Genomic DNA, 20,031 nt, shown 5'->3' with positions numbered 1-20,031 from the left:
TGAGCATCTTTTCATGTTTGTTGGCCATCTGCATGTCTTCTTTGGAGATATGTCTATTTAGGTCTTCCGCCCATTTGTGTATTGGGTTATTTGCTTTTTTGGTATTAAGCTGTATGAGCTGCTTGTATATTTTGGAGATTAATCCTTTGTCCATTGCTTTGTTGGCAAGTATTTTCTCCCATTCTGAGGGTTGTCTTCTTTCTTGCTTATGGATTCTTTCGCTGTGCAAAAGCTTTTAAGTTTCATTAGGTCCCATTTGTTTATTCTTGATTTTATTTCCATTATTCTAGGTGGAGGGTCAAAAAAGATTTTGCTTTGGTTTATGTCATAGAGTGTTCTGCCTATGTTTTCCTCTAAGAGTTTTATAATGTCTGGCCTTATATTTAGGTCTTTAATCTATTTTGAGTTTATGTTTGTGTATGGTGTTAGGAAGTGTTCTAATTTCATTCTTTTACATGTAGCTGTCCAATTTTCCCAGCACCACTTATTAAAGAGGCTGTCTTTTTTCCATTGTATATTCTTGCCTTCTTTATCAAAGATAAGGTGCCCATGTGGGTGGATTTACCTTTGGGCTCTCTATTCTGTTCCATTGATCTACCTTTCTATTTTTATGCCAGTACCATACTGTCTTGATCACTGTAGCCTTGTAGTATAGTTTGAAGTCAGGGAGCCTGATTCCTCCAGCTTCTGGCCTTTGTTTTTGAATGATACTTTTGCTGAGTATAAAGAATTCTAAGTTGACAGTATTTTGTATTCCTATAAATGTTCTTGAGAGTTTTTCTACAACATAGTAAATTTCTAGGAAAAACTTAATCCATGTGGGTCTTGCTTTTAAACTTTGCTAGGTAAGGCCATAGCAGCCTTTAATCTAGGGTTAATTTTTTCCCTACTACTCAAGTGAGACCCTTTTAATAATCTAACCAATGTCCCATGAATTATGAGATTTTCATCAGAACTGTTGGGAGAAGCCACTAATATGGAGTATTGTTCTAATCCTTTTGGGTGTTCCTCTCCCTGCACTTGGGGAAGTTTCCTCACACATGTGTTGATTGGTTCTCTAGGTGGACTCTATGCAGCCTTCCTGAGTTCTTTCTCTGTGCATCCTTCTTTCTGGCACTGGGCTCTGAGAACTTTAGCTGCCTTGGCTTTCATGGGCTTTCAGCTCCATCTCCACTCCCTACATTGAAACCTGGAAACTTTCTCCAGGCAGTAGGCTAAGGCAGGCAGTGGGCTCATCTCTCAGGGATCATTGTCTTGTTCCCTGATATTCAATAGCTTGAGAATCATTGTTATATACATTTTGTTCACTTTAAAAAGTTGTTTCAGGCAGAATGGTAACTCTCTTCCATGTTACTCCATCTTGGCCAGAAACAGAAATCAAATGAGGACACTTTTGAGAGTAAAAGGGAGCTCTACTAATAATTATATCTGGTAAAGGCATGAACTGTACTGATTAAGACAAACTGGAGTCTAAGGGTACTTTAAATATTAAGGGCCTTACTTGAATTAGTTTAATTAGTCTAAATAATAACTATAAATCAGGTAGTATTAGTTATCTTCACTCATACAAGGATAAGTGAAGTAGATAGGGGTTAACTAGTCTAAGATTTCAGAGGCAGGTTGTAAATGGTGGACAGAGATTTTAATTCAGGAACACTGATCCAGCGCTCAGGCTTAATGGAACTGCTCACCATCACCACTAACCCCTCTCCTGTTAAAACACACCTTAGTGGGCTTGGAATTAGGTGATGTTGTCCACAAGACTGTTTCCAGTAGAGCCTGCATCAGCTCTGGGCACTGGGAGGCCTCTGAGGGCCAGCTCCCTTCTTATCTCCTTCTCTGTTGATATCATGGACAGTCTAGACTCTGTTCCTTCTCCCTCCTCCATCCACTGTGGTCTGTTTATCCTACCAGTTAATTTTAGGACTGGGAGTCAGCCTGGAGTCTCTACACTTCTCTTCTCTGATCTCAAAACTGGCATCTCCTGCTAAACCCTGATGAAAGCATAGTAGAATGGGCCCTGGTTCTGTCCTTGGGATGCAAGGCCACCTGAGCCCATTGGCCCTGGCCTGCCAGCTCTGCCTCACTCATCTTCCCTACTGTTCCTTCTGTTGCCCTCCCACCCCACATGCATCATGCATATCGTGACACCAGCTATGTGTCATAGACACTCTTGCCATTTTTAGTAATTGCTGGACAGACGAAGTCACCTTGTTGTTGAACTGGGTCATGAAACAAAACTCCCCATCTGCCTGCAATCCTGTCTTTTATATCAGTCCACCAGTGGTGGGGAAAAAGCCATACAAAGCAGGCAGGTTTAAAGCAGCACACCGATTATGCGATTATGCATGCTTAAGCACTTTTCCTCCCAGTTTTCCCCCTCCCTCCCTTCTATCATGCAACTCCTCTCCCTGCCCATCACTCTCTCTGGAGGCCACCCAGTGGTCTCTTCTTTGTTCCCCTATCTCTAGTTAGCCAAGGATATGCCTTTGTTCCCTTATCTTGTCTTGTTCAGGAATGTTATCTATGTGGAGGCCTAATTTGTTTCATCACCTCCTTCACCTCCCCAGGACCTTCTTTCCACTGCTTTCTTACCAAGGTTAACTCTAGTCCCCTCTCTCAAGAATTTGCTCCTTATCTATGTAGTAGGGATGCATTTTATTCAACAACACCATGGGGCAAGAAATGTCACATTCTTTTAGTTATCCAAATCATGTTTAATCTGTAATAGCAAAAAATTCAATATTTGTCCTTACCTGAGCTTCTTCCACTCGCAACCTTACTCCTGTAGGGTCATACAAAGGCTCAGGATGTCCTTGCAGGGCAGCATTTTCAGGGAAGGGTGCATTTGTCTCTGGCCTACACAGGTTACCACTTCCAGACTCATTGTCCTAGCCCTGATGTTAGTTAAAGGCAAAATTCCTAGGCTTCTGTGCCAAGTTTGGGTGGCACTGTGGTTCCCAGGGCTAAAGCTCTAACTGTTCAATTACCACTCCAGCCACTGACAACTACCAGGCATAGACCAGCTTTTGTGGAAACCCTGAAGGACTTCCTCTTTGTCATTTTGTTGGATAAATATTCACCTATCCTCAATTCAAGTTACTTGTGAAGGTCCAAGCAACTTTTCTTCTGTCAGTGCAGTATAACCTACCATAACATCCCTCAGAGAGGCAAAGCTTTTGAAAAAAATTAGCTAGGAAGGACATTATCTCCTCTGCTTGGCAAGCCTGCTTTTGTCTCTGTGTCCACAAAAACACACCCAAGACAATGTTATACAAAGACACAGTTACCTTTCTGAGCTTGCAAAGAGAAACCTAACCTGAAGTAGAGAGAACAAAACACACATTTATATCTTAATACCCTGGTTTCTGCCACTTAGCTGTGTGACCTTGAGCAGGCTGTATTTCTTTCATCTATAAAGACGTCTGCCTTCTGACTTCTTAGAGTTGTTTTTAAGGATTAAATGAGTTAATAGAGGTAAAAGTGCTTGGAACAGTGCTGTAAAGCGTTAGCTATTTTTATTATCAGCTAATTATGCTGTTTGTGACCTTTTGTCTGTGCTCTTCATTTTATATAGTCTGTTGCAACTTAGGTGGAGTTATTAGCACTTAAGGTGAATACCTTACATGGCCAAAATTACCTCCAAATTCCTTTGGAGACTAACCATCTTATTTCTTGATAAATCCAACCCAGACAGTTTTCCAGCCAGGATTAAATCTGATTGTGTTGTCTCCGGTTGAGCTCTGGATAAAGGTGTTACTTCCAGATTTATACCTCTCCTTACACAGTCAATTTGGAGCAGATAGTTTTTTCAGTGAAAAACTGCAAAATCATCCACAGTGCTTAATTTTCTCCGTCTCTATGTTGAGTGCAAATCGTTGAATTCATGTAAGTTAAGTGTGAATAAGCTCTAACTCCAAGATTGCCTGGAGTCCATCCCATCTTAAGCATAACCAGATAAGAAACTGAAGTCCCTTTCTATTCCAGGGGGCTTTCATGATACCATTAGCCAGACAGGGCAAAGAATGAAAAGTTCAGAGAATCCCCCTTTGCTACCCTGCTCACAAAGGCAGATCATCTTGCTCTTCAATTAGAATATGATAGTAACCAAAGAACTTCACTGAAGTCTCTTCCTTCCCTTGTCACAGTCCTTGGTGAAATCTATGAGTGCTTTACACTGGGCATTGAGGGGTGTGTATTAGCCTCTATATTGGATATTTATCCCTAGTAGAGGGTATATAAGTATTATTCAATTGTATTCACTGTTGGGCATCACCTGTAGTTTCTGTTCATATCAAGAGGGACTCTTCTTCTAAAAGAAGTGATGTAGGCAGATATTAACCACATATATTTGAATGTGGGGAAAAAAAAAAAAAAACAGAAAACAATGCAGTGGACCAGGTAGCCAGAGATTTTGTTTTTTTTCCTGTCCCTGTCACTAATCAATTGTATGGTGCCAGGGGAGTCCCTTTCCCTCTCAGAGGTTCAGTTTTCTCATCTGTAAGATGAGGGGGTTGCACACAATTATTTCCCAGTTCTACTGTCCTATATTTGTGATTCCACTTAATCAGTGTGAACTCTTTCTTGAAAACTTCCTATTATAGAAATGACTTTGGGGAATGGGCCAGAAAAGTTAACTGTTTCTTGGGAAAAGTCACCTGGTGCAGGCAGTTTAGTAATTTCAGTTTCCTTTGGGGAACCACTCCTGCTCTAATTTGTATTCATCTTCTTGGGTTGGGAATGAATTCACCATCTAAGCTCCAAGGGTCATTCCATTCCCCTTGCCACAATGATTGGTTCAAGCATTGGCATGTGACCCACTGTGGTCCACTTAGAGACTCTCCTGGGACTTTTGATGAAACTGTTGGAAAAAAAGACATTCTCTTTTCTCTGTCATTGGTAAACAGGTAAGCCTAGAGTTGGTGATGACCATCTTTGATGGAACATGGAGGGAGCAAGCAGGAAAATGAGGTTGACAGAGGTATACACAAATATAGAGACAGACAGACAGAACCACACAGAATAGAGAGATGGTGTCCAGCTGGCATGTTGAATCCCTTGATCCTGGCCTTTACCCCTAGACTTCACAGTTACAAGAGCCATTAAATACCCTTTCATTTAAATTGCATTAACTTAGAATTCTGTTATTTGCAACTGTACGGTGCTTGACTAACGTGCTCAAGGTTTACATCGCAATGCTGGACAGAAGAATTTGCTTGCCTCCAGATGGCATGGACTCAGGCTTGGCAGTGAGAGAAGGAGGAGTGATTTCTGATAGCAGAGGTTGTGTGAAGAGGGAAAGAACCCACGATGTGCCAAGCACTACACTACACTTTTCATATATTTTTTTCCATTTAATACCATAATCCTATGAAGACAGTGCTATTTTTATTATCTCCATTTTTTCGGAGGAGGAAACTGGGGAACAGACAGATTAAGGACTTGCCTGAGGTCACACAACATGTGGCAGAGCTGAAGGTTAAAACCAGGTGCTTGGTCTCTGGAGCTTGAGCTCTTAACTGTTGAACTAAAATTTTCCGGGTGATTTTTCTTTCCTAATTCTCTGCCTAACTTACCACATAGCTGTGGTGGAGTCACAATATGAGTCTAGGTTGGCTGGTCTCTAACGTATGAGTAAGTGAGCTGTAAAAAATAGATGGAGTGGATCTCTAAGTGAATGGGTGATATGGTTAAAAATAGATGCATGGAAGAAATTACTCCCCATGCTCCACCTCCATACCCATGTAGTTATATTTTAATATTCTAAAAATCAAGAAGGAAAAGCTTATCCAAAGAAATTAATTTTTTAAATAGAAACATTTTTTGCAACTTTGTCAAAATTGTGATCTATATATACAGTTTTAAACTGTTAAATAATTTAGCAATAAATTTTGAGATGAGAATATATTACATATAGCCACATCAACATTTTATGAAGCACATTGCAATTTATTGGTTATCAGTGCAGTGTGTTTCAGTATATCTGTTTGTGATAGTCAAATATATCATTTTAAGATTTCCTTTCACATGCAATATACATGAACTCATATGATGTTGAGGCTGCCTCTAAGAATTTCTCTTACTTCTCTCTTCCTTTTGTTTTCCTTTTTTTCTTCTCTGCTTCATTTACTGTGCATTTATTTTTATATACTTTCCTTCATTTGACTATAAAGGAAAAATCCATGAAGGGAGGACAATGCACTGCACGTGAGCTCTTGTGCCTTCATGGTGCCTGGCACATAGTTGGTGCTCAATAAAGTCTGTTAAGTGAATACATTATATAATAATTCAGTTTATCTCAATTTATAAAAAATACCAAACAAGGTGTGAATAAGTAGTTTTTAAAGCAACGTTATTAATTGAAGTTAATATCCATCCTGACAATTGCATAGTTCATAGGTATATAGCTTTATGGACTACCCTAAATTAAACACACTGATGTAAACACCACTCAGATAAGAAAATGATTCATTGTCAGCTTCTCAGCAGCCTCTCTACATAACTCCTCCAGGTAACCATTATTTTCACTCTTACTACATAAATCAATTTTGTCTGTTTTTGAAACTGATATAATTGAAATCATGTAGTATGTTCTTTCATGTCTAGGTTTTTTTTTTTTTATTATTCAATATCAGTTTTGGGAAATTTATCTGTATAGTTCAGTGAAGCAGTAATTCATTCCCTTTTGTTGTTGTATAGAATTGTATTGTAATAGAATTACAATACAATATAATTTACTTAATTATTTCTACGATTGATGAACTTTGGGTTGTTTCCAGTTTTTTCCCTATTGTGAATAATACCACTATGAACATTTTTGTACATGTTTTGGTGTGCACATAGGCATTTGTTTCTGCTGGGTTTATACCTAGGATTAAAATTTTAGGGTCACTGGACATGCTTATTTCCAGCTTTGGTAGATATTGCCAAACAGTTTTCAAAGTAGTTATATCAATTCACATTGTCAATGCCCTGCAGCAAAAGACCACCAGGAATATGCCTGTAGTCAAACAAAAGTAGGTTCATTTGTTTGTTGCAACAAGGAGAATGCACACCATGGGGATTGTGGAGTGTCTCAGGAAAAAGATGTTGTGAAGACTTTTTGTAAAATTCGAAATTCTGTTAGGTAATTTTGAGGAGGGTTCAAGGAAGCTGTGCTTTGCTCTTGATTGGATGCTGTCACAAAGTAGGGTTAATTCTGTAGCTGGGTTTCTCTACCATTTTTATCCAGAAAACAGGAAGAATGGAATGAGGTTAAACTGGAATTTGTAAACAAGCAGAGTTCCCTCATATTAGCTGATACATTAAATTTCTAGGGCTGCTGTAATAAAGTATCACAAACTGCATGGTTTAAAGCAATAAGAATTTATTTTCTCACAGTTCTGGAGGTGAAAAGTCCAAAATCAAGGTGGCACTCCTTGACATGTAGGGGCATCATTCCTATCTCTGCCTCCATCATCACATGGTGTGCTCCCTGTGTGTCTGTCTCTGTCTCTAGTCCATTTCTCATAAGGATTCCAGTCGCATTGGATTAGGACCCATACTAATGACCTCTTCTTAACTTGATTACACCTGCAAAGACACTAGTTCCAAATGAGGTACCAGGGAGGAGGATTTTACCATGTTTCTAGTAGGGACACAGTTCAACCCATAACAACCTAGATATGGGGTGTTTGGTCATTTTGTGACTTGAACAGTGTTCCTAATTTTGTCTGTGTTCCTTTTTTTTTTTATCTTTTTTTTTTAAAGAACTTTTATAGAGATACCATTGACAAACAATAAATTGCATATATTTAGAGTGTACAATTTGGTATTTTTTTTTATTAGTAATGTATATATGGCAATCCCAATCTCCCAATTCATCCCCCCAACCTTCCCCACTTTCCCCACTTGGTGTCCATATGTTTGTTCTCTATATCTGTGTCTCTATTTCTTCTTGCAAACTGTTGATTTGTACCATTTTTCTATAGTCCACATATATGTGTTAATATACAATATTTGTTTTTCTCTTTCTGACTCACTTCACTCTGTATGAGTCTCTAGGTCCATCCATGTCTCTAAAAATGTTCCAATTTCATTCCTTTTTACAGCTGAATAATATTCCATTGTATATATGTACCACATCTTCTTTATCCATTCATCTGTTGATGGACATTTAGGTTGCTTCCATGTCCTGGCTATTGTAAATAGTACTGCGATGAACATTGGAGTGCATGTGTCTTTTTGAATCATTGCATTCTCTGGGTATATGCCCAGTAGTGGGAGTGCTGGGTAGTATGGTAGTTCTATTTTTAGTTTTTCAAGGAACCTCCATACTGTTTTCCATAGTGGCTGTATAAATTTACATTCCCACTAACAGTGCAAGAGTGTTCCCTTTTCTCCACACCCTCTCCAGCATTTACTGTTTGTTGATTTTCTGATGATGCCCATTCTAACCGGTGTGAGGTGATACCTCATTGTAGTTTTGGTTTGCATTTCTCTAATAATTAGTGATGTTGAGCAGCTTTTCATGTGCCTCTTGGCCATCTGTATGTCTTCTTTGGAGAAATGCCTATTTAGGTCTTCTGTCCATTTTTTTGATTGGGTTGTTTGTTTTTTTGATATTGAGCTGGATGTACTGTTTATATATTTTGGAGATTAATCCTTTGTTGATTCGTTTGCAAATATTTTCTCCCATTCTGAGGGTTGTCTTTTTGTCCTGCTTATAGTTTCCTTTACTGTGGAGAAGCTTTGAAGTTTCATTAGGTCCCACTTATTTATTTTTGTTTTTATTTCCATTACTCTAGGGGGTGGATCAAAAAAAGATCTTGCTGTTATTTACGTCAAAGAGTGTTCTTCCTATGTTTTCCTCTAGGAGTTTTATAATGTCTGGCCTTACATTTAGGTCTTTAATCCATTTTGAGTTTATTTTTGTGTATGGTATTAGGGAGTGTTCTAATTTCATTCTTTCACATGTAGCTGTCCAGTTTTCCTAGCACCACTTATTGAAGAGGCTGCCTTTTCTCCGTTGTATATCCTTGCCTCCTTTGTCATAGATTAGTTGACCATAGTTTATCTCTGGGCTTTCTATCCTGTTCCATTGATCTATATTTCTGTTTTTGTGCCAGTACCATACTGTCTTGATCACTATAGCCTTGTAGTATAGTTTGAAGTCAGGAAGCTTAATTCCACCAACTCCGTCTTTCCTTCTCAAGATTGCTTTGGCTATTCAGGGTCTTTTGCGTTTCTATACGTAAAATTTCTTGTTCTAGTTTTGTGAAACATGCCATTGGTAATTTGATAGGGATTGCATTGAATCTGTAAATTGCTTTGGGTAGTATAGTGATTTTCACAATGTTGATTCTTCCAATCCAAGAACATGGTATCTCTCTCCATCTGTTTGGGTTGTCTTTGATTTCTTTCATTAGTGTCTTATAGTTTTCTGAGTACAGGTCTTTTACCTCCTTGGTTAAGTTTATTCCTAGGTATTTTATTCTTTTTCTTGCAATGGTGAATGAGATTGTTTCCTTAATTTCTCTTTCTGATCTTTCACTGTTAGTGTATAGAAATGTAAGAGATTTCTGTGCATTAATTTTGTATCCTGCAGCTTTACCAAGTTCATTGATTAGTTCAAGTAGTTTTCTGGTGGCATCTTTAGAATTTTCTATGTATAGTATCATATCATCTGCGAACAGTGACAGTTTTACTTTGTTTCCAATTTGGATTCCTTTTTTTTTTTTCTTCTGTGATTGCTGTGGCAAGGATGTCTGTGTTCTGATATGACTACAGAGTAGTCTTGTTTTTGTCTGGTGTGACAGGAGAACGTTTTCAACAGGATGATACTATAGGCTGGCTTCCTGCTGTCAGGGGTGGCTTTTCTCAGTCTCAGTAGCCTCATCACACTTTTTATTTTAAGTTTTTTAAATTAATTTCGGTCATTCTGGTGTGTATTGTCTTCTTATAGTTTCAACTTGCATTTCCTTGAGGGCAATAAGATTGAGCACTTCTCCATATGTTTCTGGGGTACTTTGATATCCTCTTTTGTGAGGTGTTTGTTCAAGTCTATTGCCCATGTCTTTATTATGTTGTTTCTTTATACTCTGAAAATGGGTTTCACTTTTTGAAATAGCCTGGTCAGTAAGGTATATAGATGACCAAAGTGGAGTAAAAATGGTATGTGCTTATAAAATAATGAGCCTTATTTTCTAATATGATACATAAATTAGTCCTAAAGAAAAATTTTTAAAAAATTCCTAGAAGGTTTTAAGCAATGACAACATGTTGGGAATAACTGAGTTGTCTCCAAATAACCTGAAAGCTTGTATAAAGTCTGGTCTTATTGTTAAATGAATGTGTTAGACATACTAATAATGGCTAACTTTTTTATGCCATGTCTGGTGAGGCAGCTAGTGTGCTAAGTACTTGATATATGTTAGCCAATTTAACATCATAATAGCTCAGTACTGTCCCCATTTTACAAATATGGAAATGGAGGCTGAGAAGCAGAAATTAACTTTCCCAAGATCACACAAGAGAAATTTAGGAGCTCTGTGTCAGGAACTTGCACCTAACTGCTATGCCCTTCTGCCGGTCTTTATGTGCTAGAGAGCTCTGCAGTGAGGAAATAGGAGCTTGGATGCTGTTCTAGTTACCATAGCTGTGCACCAGACTACCCCAATCTAAGCAGTATAAAAACACTCCTAGTTTATTATGCTCACATATTCTGTGGAGCAGGAATCTGGAACAGGTTCAGCAGGGATGGTTCTTCTCTACTTCATGATATCTAATCAGGGAAGGCTTGAAAACTGAAAGTGTCTCCACAGCTGGGGTCATTTGAAGGCTCACTCAGGCAGGTATCTTGGGGTTGATGCTGGCTGTAGGCATCTGTACACACACACACACACACACACACACACACACACACACGCACACTGGTCTCTGCCCCTGGTTCCTGGCACAGAGCTCCTAGAACCTTTGTAATTTTCAAAATGATAAGAACACTCAGAGCATCTTTTGTTCTAATGTTTGGTCTTTTACACTGGTTCCTAACACAGAGCTCCTAAATTTCTTGAAATTTCCTGGGTGATAGAAGTGTCTTTTTATCTAATGAAGTGATGCTTGTTAGGCTCCTGGATGGGGCGTGGTCACCAGAAAGACCAAGCCATGATTAGAAGCATGGAAATTTCAGCCCTACCCTGTATCCCCTAGGATGGGGAAAAGGGCTGGAAATTGATGTAGTGATCAATCATGCCCACCTGATGATGCCTCCATAAAAATCCCAAAGGTATTGGGGTTCAGGGAGCTTCTCCGTTGATGAACATATGGAGGTGCTGGAGTAGTGGAAGCCTGTGCCCCTTCTCATATACCCTGCCTTATGCATCTCTTCCATCCAGATGTTCATCTGTATCCATATCATATCCTTTTATAATAAACCAGTAAACCCTGAGTTGTGTGAGCTATTCTAGCAAATTATGGAACCCGAGGAGGGAGTTGTGGGAACCTTGTTTATAGCCAGTCAGTCAGAAGTACAGATGACAAACTGGAACTTGTGATTGGCATCTGAAGTGTGTGTGTGTGTGTGTGTGTGTGGGTGGGTGGGTGGAGGGTGAGGCAGGGTGGGGAGCTTGAGGGGACTGAGTCTTGTGGGACTGAGCCCTTAATCTGTGGAATCTGATCCTAATTCCAGGTAGACGGTGTCAGAATTGAACTGAATTAGAGGACACCTAGTTGATATCACAGAGAATTGCTTGGTGGGGAAGAACCCATACACATCTGGTGATCAGAAGTGTCAGAGGTGAAGTGTTCAGTGTGAGTAGTAAAGGAGAAATACACATTTTCCCCCTGTACAATAAGGATCACATACTGTTCTTTCCACCACAGTCACAGGTCCACCCAGTTTCAAGGTAAGGCAATATAGTCTGTCATCCAATGGAGGGAGGCCAAGGTCACTTAGGAAAGGGAGTGTACGGAATAGAATGTATTGTGATGGCCATGTTTGGAAAACAGTCTGCCACAAATCCTAAATCCACCACATACTGTCTGTGTCATTCTAGAAATTCCTTAAGCCTCTCTTAGTTTTATCAGCTCTAAAATGGAGGAAAAAAGCCCCCACTTCTTGACTTTATAAATAAATATGGTAAATAATATAATATCACTGATCTATAGACACTTAAGAAGGTGGAGAGCTTCAAATCTGTGGATTCCATAGTTGCCTAGTTAATGCCACTTCCCTGCTTTCCTCGCTGGGCTGTGAGCTACACAGTGTGATGTCCAGGAGCCGAGCACAACTCTGGCACCTAACAGGCCAGAGTTAGAAATAAACAGATGATCCAGAACTTTTCTTGCCTTCCCACTCTGCTAACAGAAGATCCAGACTCAGTGTTCTGCCCTCACCTGCATGTCTGGCGTCCACCAACTCCTCCAGCCCAATCTGCTGTTGCCCTTTTTCTCGTTCACCTTCCTCCACCCACACTGTTCTTTCTGTCCAGTCTTTTAGCACCCCCTCCCCTCTTTTTTGGAGCAGTTCCCTTCCCTTGCTGCTTTTTCTTTCTTTTCTTCATTAACTTCTCTTCTTTGTGTCTTCACTTAAGTGTTCGTTCTCCTAAAAAGCCTTCTCCTTACCTCCCAAATTAGACTACATCTGTTGAGGCATCCAATAGTCTCTTTCTTGGCAGAGCCCTGATCGTAATTGAGATCCAGTAGTTATTTGCTTGAGGTCTATCTATCCCATTAGACTACACGCTTGTCTCCACCAGGTTATCATCCAGGCCTAGCTCAAGGGCTGACACATGATAAGAGCTCAGCCATACTGGTTGAATGAACATGGGGTTGTACCTTAAGTTCGTCTAATATAATGTTTGAAGAGCCAGAGCCCACCTGTTTACATGGACCAGAGGGATGAGAACATTTCCATCAATGGTATGTTTTAATTTCGTCCGTGTTATCTGGTAGTGGATAGACACAGTCATGGGTCCTACTTGATCCAGACTCAGCATTAGCTTTCTGACCTCACCTCCTGCTTCTCTCCCTTGGCCCACCCTGCTCTAGCTGCACACCCTGCTCCCTTCATGTGGAACTGTCTTTCCTTACATTTCCTCATGGCTTGTTATCTTTTTAATGTGGGTTACCAATACCACATTTTAGAAATTGCATATTCTACCCTCAGGAATGTCTACACACCTTCCCTGCTTTATTTTTCTCTGTACTGCTCCTCACCATTTGACAGATTACAAGTGTTTGTGCACTGTCTGTCTCCTCCTAATAGAACAGGAACTCCGTGAAGTCAAGAGCTTTTGTTTTGTTTCCTGCTGTATGCCTAGTGCCTGGAACAATACCTGATATCTAGCAGCTACCCAATGAATATATATTGAAGAAATGAATGAGTGAAGGAAGGAAGAAAGGCATGGGTGAATGAACAGGTAGAAACAGAATCATGCTGGTCGTATGTTACTGATCCAATGTGGAATTCAAGGTCTAATGTGAGGTTTATAGAAACCACTTGGAAGCTTTTGCGGGACATTAGCTAAGAGCCTGGTAAAGAGGGTAACAAGATTAAATTCTGAGGGACTTCCCTGGTGGTCCAGTGGTAAAGAATCTATCCTGTGATGCAGGGGACGTGGGTTCAATCCCTCGTCAGGGAACTAAGATCCCATATGCCATGGGGCAACTAAGTCTGCACGCCACAACTACAGAGCCCATGCACCCTGGAGCTCATCTGCCACAACTAGAGAAGAGAAAACCTGCACGCCGCAGCTAGAGAGAAGCCCACGTGTCACAGTGAAGTGCCTGCACACTGCAATGAAAGATCCCACATGCCACAACGAAGATTCCATGTGCTGCAAGAAAGGCCCGATTGATGCAGCCAAAAATAAAAATAAATAAGTAAATTTTAAAAAAGACTAGATTCTGAGATTTAAGCCCCCAAAATAATGCATAATGGGTCTTAACAATTGGAAAAGTGGAGATGGCTTCTAGGCTACAAAACATCTCAGCAGTCTGGTTGAATGAATAAACATGTCTAATGAAAATGTGTTGCTCCAAAGGGATTTTAATCTGTTCACAAAGCAGAGAGAAAGGGAAAAGAGAATCTTGGAGACAATTTTTAGCAGTGGACATCCAGGAAAAAGTTGCATTGCCAACCAACTTGGAGAATTCTGGTCCCATTGGTAAGGGCATCCCTTGTGGAGATAGTTGAAGGAAGTAAAGTCAGTTGACTTTGGTCTGTTGTCAAGGTGCATTGCCTGGATCAGGTTATCTCTTGTGATGCGCCTACAAATCCAGTGCCTTTTGAATCCATTAAACTTTAAAATAAAATTGATTTGGCCCTCTTGTAAGTTGGGCTCTACAAAGAGGCTGGATTAATTGAGAGAACTTTTAAAAATTCCCATGCCAGTCATTTATCATTTTGCATTAATAAGTTGACATTCCAGTTTTATAACAAGTCTCCTGAGGTTTAGTAATTCAATTCCACATTTGAAGAAGGAACTGATCTTTCTGTGCTAGAAAAGTCAGTTTTCTGAGCCTCTAAGACTAGGGGTCAGCCCTTGGAAGTCAGTAAATTCACCAAAGGAATGAATTTCACTTCATGAGGCCTTTCGAAACGTAAACTACTGGGCTGTTTCTTAGTGGCTGACCTGCATCTGCATTTGGGAGCCTGTGGCCATGTTTCTTGAAGTTTCCTCTGTGTGGAACATCTGATTTCCAGCTGCAGTTCCACTAGACTCCCCTGCTTGTGAGCTCATGCCTATTTAAATGCTTTAGGTCTTTGTCTTAGGCATTATCAGGCATGGAACCCTTTTTGTAGATGTGCCTTAGGGAAGTTGTAAAATGTTTAGGCCTTAGGTCAACTACTTCCCCCAACCCAATGACCCCCAGATAATATTTTGAATTTATCCCTTGACAACACTACATTCAGATATCTAATTTCCTTATCAGATGCAAGGCCACAGTAAAAAAAAAAAAGTTATCTGTTAGTTACAGTCCAAACTGGAGACTGTGTGATTAAGCTGCCATTTTTAATTATCAGTGTCCATGGGAAATATGGCTCCTGATTCTATTCCTTTCATTTTCTCTTGAAATCAGCTCCATGCTGGGGCTTTCCTCTTACTTCGCAGCTGGGAATTTTAGATTTTTTTCCCCCTTCTGTTTATTTGTACATAGCAGGCTGTGGTTAAGACACTTTGCTGCATGGCCAAGATAGGGAAAAGGGAGAGAGATAATCAAGTACTGAAATATTTGTGTGATAAGAACCTTGCAGTGCACTCAGTATGCTGCATAGGGGAGGTAAAGGCCTTGTTCAGTCAGTTCAGTGGGGAAGCTGAGCATCCAAAAGTATATAACTACCATTTGGGGACTTCTTAACACTTGACTTCATTTAAAAAGTTGTTCAGTAAGGTGACTGATTCTGCTACCATATGTACACACAGTTTTAAAGGTAGACATAGGGAGGGTTAAGTTTTGCTTAATGGTCTACCTAGAAAACAAAGAGTTAAATGGTATATCATTTACAATGCATTCAGTTGCAAGCAACAAAATGCCTAATAGTGGCTTAAAAAGTAAAAGTATTTAAATATATCATATAATGAGAAGTTAGTGTTTTAGCAGCTCAGTGAGGTTGGAGTAGGGTTCAATGTCTCTAAGATTATTTTTGGCCTTTACTTCACAGGGGAAAAATGGTTGACACTCCTCTAAGCATCAAGCCCTGTATTCCAAGCAGAAAGTCAGGGAAACAGAAAGACTTTCTCTCCCTGAGGCTCTCTCTGTTGTTGTTGTTGTTTTTTTTAAATCTCTTAATGAGATTTAGGACATCTGTTCTTTTTTTTTTTAAATAAATTTATTTATTTTATTTATTTATTGGCTGTGTTGGGTCTTCGTTGCTGCACACTGCCTTTCTCTAGTTGCTGCGAGCGGGGGCTGCTCTTCATTGTGGTGCGTGGGCTACTCATTACAGTGGCTTCTCTTGTTGTGGAGCACGGGCCCTAGGCGCATGGGCTTAGCTGTGGCACATGGGCTCAATAGTTGTGGCTCACGGGCTCAATAGCTGTGGCACATGGGCTTAGTTGCTCCATGGCATGTGGAATCTTCCTGGAGCAGGGCTCGAACCCGTGTCCCCTGCATTGGCAGGCAGTTTCTTAACCACTGCACCACCTGAAGGAAGTCCTCTATCTGTTGTTTTATCAGCAAAGAGAAGCTTCTCAGCAGACTTTTCCTCAGGTTTCATTGGACAGAGCTTGGTTACATGCCTACACCTAGGCCAGTTGCTGGCAAAGAGGGAAGGAATTACCATGGTAATTCAGACCAACCTGAAGCTGAGATGGGACCAGATGTCTTCCATGAGTTGAAGAGATTTCTGCTCTCTACCTCATTCAAACAGGGTTTACTAGCTGGTTGAGTAGAAATATAGATATCTTCTACACATACATTTTGATTAATTGTATAAAAGAATTTTTTAAAAATTCTTAAATGTGTAGGGATAAATGTCAAAGAATTTCTTTGTGGTGAGGGTTGTGGAGAGGGGAGAGTGGGTGGGTTGGATACTGGGATGAGCAGGTGTCCAAGTAAAAGTTCAGTATTAATTGACCTTCTTTAGGAACTCACTGTCATATTTCTTCCAGCTAGCCTGCACCTGGGGTATAAAAGACAGGGACATATCCACCTCCATCAGCCACACAGCATAACTGTCACTTGTCACAGATGACTGCCTCTTGCTGGCCCAAGTTCACCAAACTTGAACCATTCAGTAAGGTCACTGCCTATTGTTCCCTGCTGTGTTGTTGAGGCATGGACCACCAGGACACCACAGGACTCCATCCAGGGCGGCATCTCGTGACAAATGGGACGCTCAGGGAGTGTGAGGCTGAAATTGTTTCTGCAGTTAAACCAGCACATTAAGTGGTGAGTGGAATTTGGCAGAAGGGAGGAGCAATCACACTTTCTGTAAGAACATGAAAAAGTGGTTATTAGGTAAGCTTGAGAAAAGAGCAAAATTACATAGATATGAAGAAGACTCTGCCTAGAGTGGCTGAAAAATACAGACCTCACAGATGGGGTAGGGTTACTCTGAAGGCAGAGTGACGCAGGTGGTAAAGAGCGGGTAAGGAGGGAGGCAGGGGCAGCTCACAAAAATTTGATTCAATTGCCTATTCTGTGGAAATGCTTGACAACACCTTTAAAGTGAAGATGGCATGAAGATTCACTGAGATTCATTCTCTGAGGCTGGAGCTATTTCTAAAAGAGCTAAATAAAAATGTAACAATGAATTGAGACACACTGTATGTAAAATTAGTGTAATGCCAGATGGAAGGAATGCATCTCTGCATTGTTTATCGAACACTGACCTTGTACTGTGAGCGCTGTACATTCATTATCTCATTTAATTTTTACAATCGTTGTCTGAAGCAGGTGCTTTTATTGTCTTCATTTGACAGATCAAGAGGATTGTAGTGTAAAAGGCTTAACTAGTAAGTGGGAAGGGCAGGATGTGGACCCAAGCTGTCTGAATCCGAAATCTGCATTCTTAACCTCTACTCCGTACTGACGGCTGAAATTAAAAAATGCTGAAGGGGTAGAAAGAAATTAGAACTCTGGAGAAACTGAATACTAGGATTTGTGTGTTCCTCACAAGTAAGATGATGTTGTAGATTTAGGGCTATGTATGTGACTCCTTGCATTGTAAGTGGCAGATTCCCAGCCTAAACTTGCTCAAACAAAGAATTCATTGACGCCTGTGGTGGGCTGAATAATGGCACCCAACGGTATACGCATCCTAATCCCCAGAACCCATGAATATGTCACCTTAAATGGCAAAAGGGCTTTGCAGTTTAGATTAAATTAAGGTGCTTGTGATGAGATTATCTGGGTGGGCCACTGTAGTCACAAGGGTCTGCATAAAGGAAAGAGGAAGATTTGAGTACGGAAGTAGATGTGGGGATGGAAGAAAGAGGGTGGAGTAATGTGAGGAAGGCGCCACAAGTCAAGGAACTAGAACAGGCAGGGAAACAGAATCTCCCCTGAAGCCTCCATAAGCAATACAGCCCTGCCAACACCTTGATTTTAGACTTTTGACGTCCAGAACTGTAAGAGAATAAATGGGTGTTGTTTTAAGTCAGCAAGTTTGTGGTAATTTGATACAGCAGCCATAGGAACCTCATACAACTCCTGTTCCTAAAGCGTCCAGGGTAGGGTCAGCTTCAGGCTTGGCTTGTTTCAGGTGCTCTGATGAACAGGCCATGAAACTGTCCCGCTTCGTACCCTAGCTCTGTTTTCCTCTGTGATGCCCTTACTCAAAGGGCAGACTTGCCCTGAGTCGGGGCCCATCAGTAGCTACAGGCTTCCATTTTGCCACTTTAGCAACTCTGCCAGAGCAAAGTGCACCCTTTCCAAATAGTATCAGCAAAACGTGGCCATCAGGGGCCTGATTTGTACTAGAATCTGTCACCATGATTCTGGTTGGCCAGTCCTAGGTCACTGACCACAGGAGGGGGACATCAGCTCCACCTGAACCTCAGGGACTTGCAGGGTGGAGGGTGCTTCTCAAAGGAAAGTCCAGATGGGTAGGCAAACATGCTAGGTGCTTACGACAGGATTCGAGGCAGATGCACTGGGACATGGACTCTTGCTGGCTCTAAGGAAACCCAGAGAGATGGAAATGGGGGTTTCTCTCTGACCTTCAGAGACAGTTAAAATAAAACCACAAATCTTCAAAAAAAACCCAAAATCACAGACAGCAATTAAGGGGTGAGCCCACTTGTTGATTCTGATGAAGGAGGTGTGGCAAGAAGTCAAGAGACAGTTAACAAAGGGGTGTGGGTGTTCTTAGCCTTTCTAGTTCAGTGTATGGCCCTAAAGAGGAAGGACCCCTTGCTTATTGGGCAGGAGAAAGAAGTGGCTGTGGTGAGCGATCCCTTTGGATACATGTGAGGTGACGGCACCCCCTTGCCCCTTGCTCCTACATGGCTTCTGAAGAGGGGTTTTGCAGAGCAGGGTCCACACCCCAGACAAGTCCCATCTGCCATGTTGGTCTCTGCACACTCCTGGGAACCCTGACAGAGAGCTCTTGCCTCTGAAGTGACCCTCAGATTGGGGTTGAGACTGGGCAATGCTCACCTTGTAAGAGGCCACCCTTCACCCTGGGCATTTACCTCTAAAAATGGGTGACTACGGCGTGCCAATGCTGTGTTGTATATCTGAAAGTTGCTGAGAGAGTAGAGCTTAAGACTTCCTGTCACAAGAAAAAAACTAACTATGAGGTGATGGACATTAACTACGCTTATTGAAGTGATCATTTCACAACACACCCATATATCAAATCATCGTGCTGTACACCTGAATCTAATACAATGTTACATGTCAAATATATCTCGATAAAATTGGGAAAAGTGAGTGAGGAGACTGGTGATATCGCTGGCACCGTGGCAGGTAAGCTCTGAAGCCAGTCCCTTCAGGGTCTCATTCAGACTGCTTTTTCTCTGCATGGCTCACAGAGAGAGCCTCGGACGTGTTTCTTTCATTCTTGAGCCTGTCGGAGTGCCTCTGTTTTGGTGCTTATAGGACAGAATGGACACTTTAGCTGTCAGTTCTAATACTAAGTTGATTTTTCCTGATCATTAAAAAATATACGGCAGATCATATCATTCTTCATTCAGGGCTACCTGATGGCTCTTTCTCTCTCTCAGAGTCAGGGCCAAGTCCTAACACACCATCCTTGGTCTTACACCCTGGGGCCCTCTGTTAACTCTCTGGCCTCTCACCTGCTACTCTCACCCTCGCTCACTCCCCAACAGCCACCCCAACCTCCTCACTTATTGACTTTGTTGTCTGTCTGCCCCATCCCCCACTATTAGGCAAAGCTAAAGAGGTCAGGAATATTTCTTTCTGTTCTGCTTACTGCTGTACCCTCAGCATCTGGAGGAATACCTGCATGTAGTAGGTACTCAGTATCAGCTCAATTGAGTTGATGCATTAACTCACACACATGTGTATGCATTCATTTCTCCAACATTTGCTGAGTGTGTACAGAGTGCCAGCTAATGAAATTGGAGCTGCACTCAGCAA

The sequence above is a fragment of the Hippopotamus amphibius genome, chromosome 16, assembly GCF_030028045.1.
Source record: "Hippopotamus amphibius kiboko isolate mHipAmp2 chromosome 16, mHipAmp2.hap2, whole genome shotgun sequence".
Classification (NCBI taxonomy): domain Eukaryota; kingdom Metazoa; phylum Chordata; class Mammalia; order Artiodactyla; family Hippopotamidae; genus Hippopotamus; species Hippopotamus amphibius.
Note: the sequence above shows the minus strand (reverse complement) of the source record.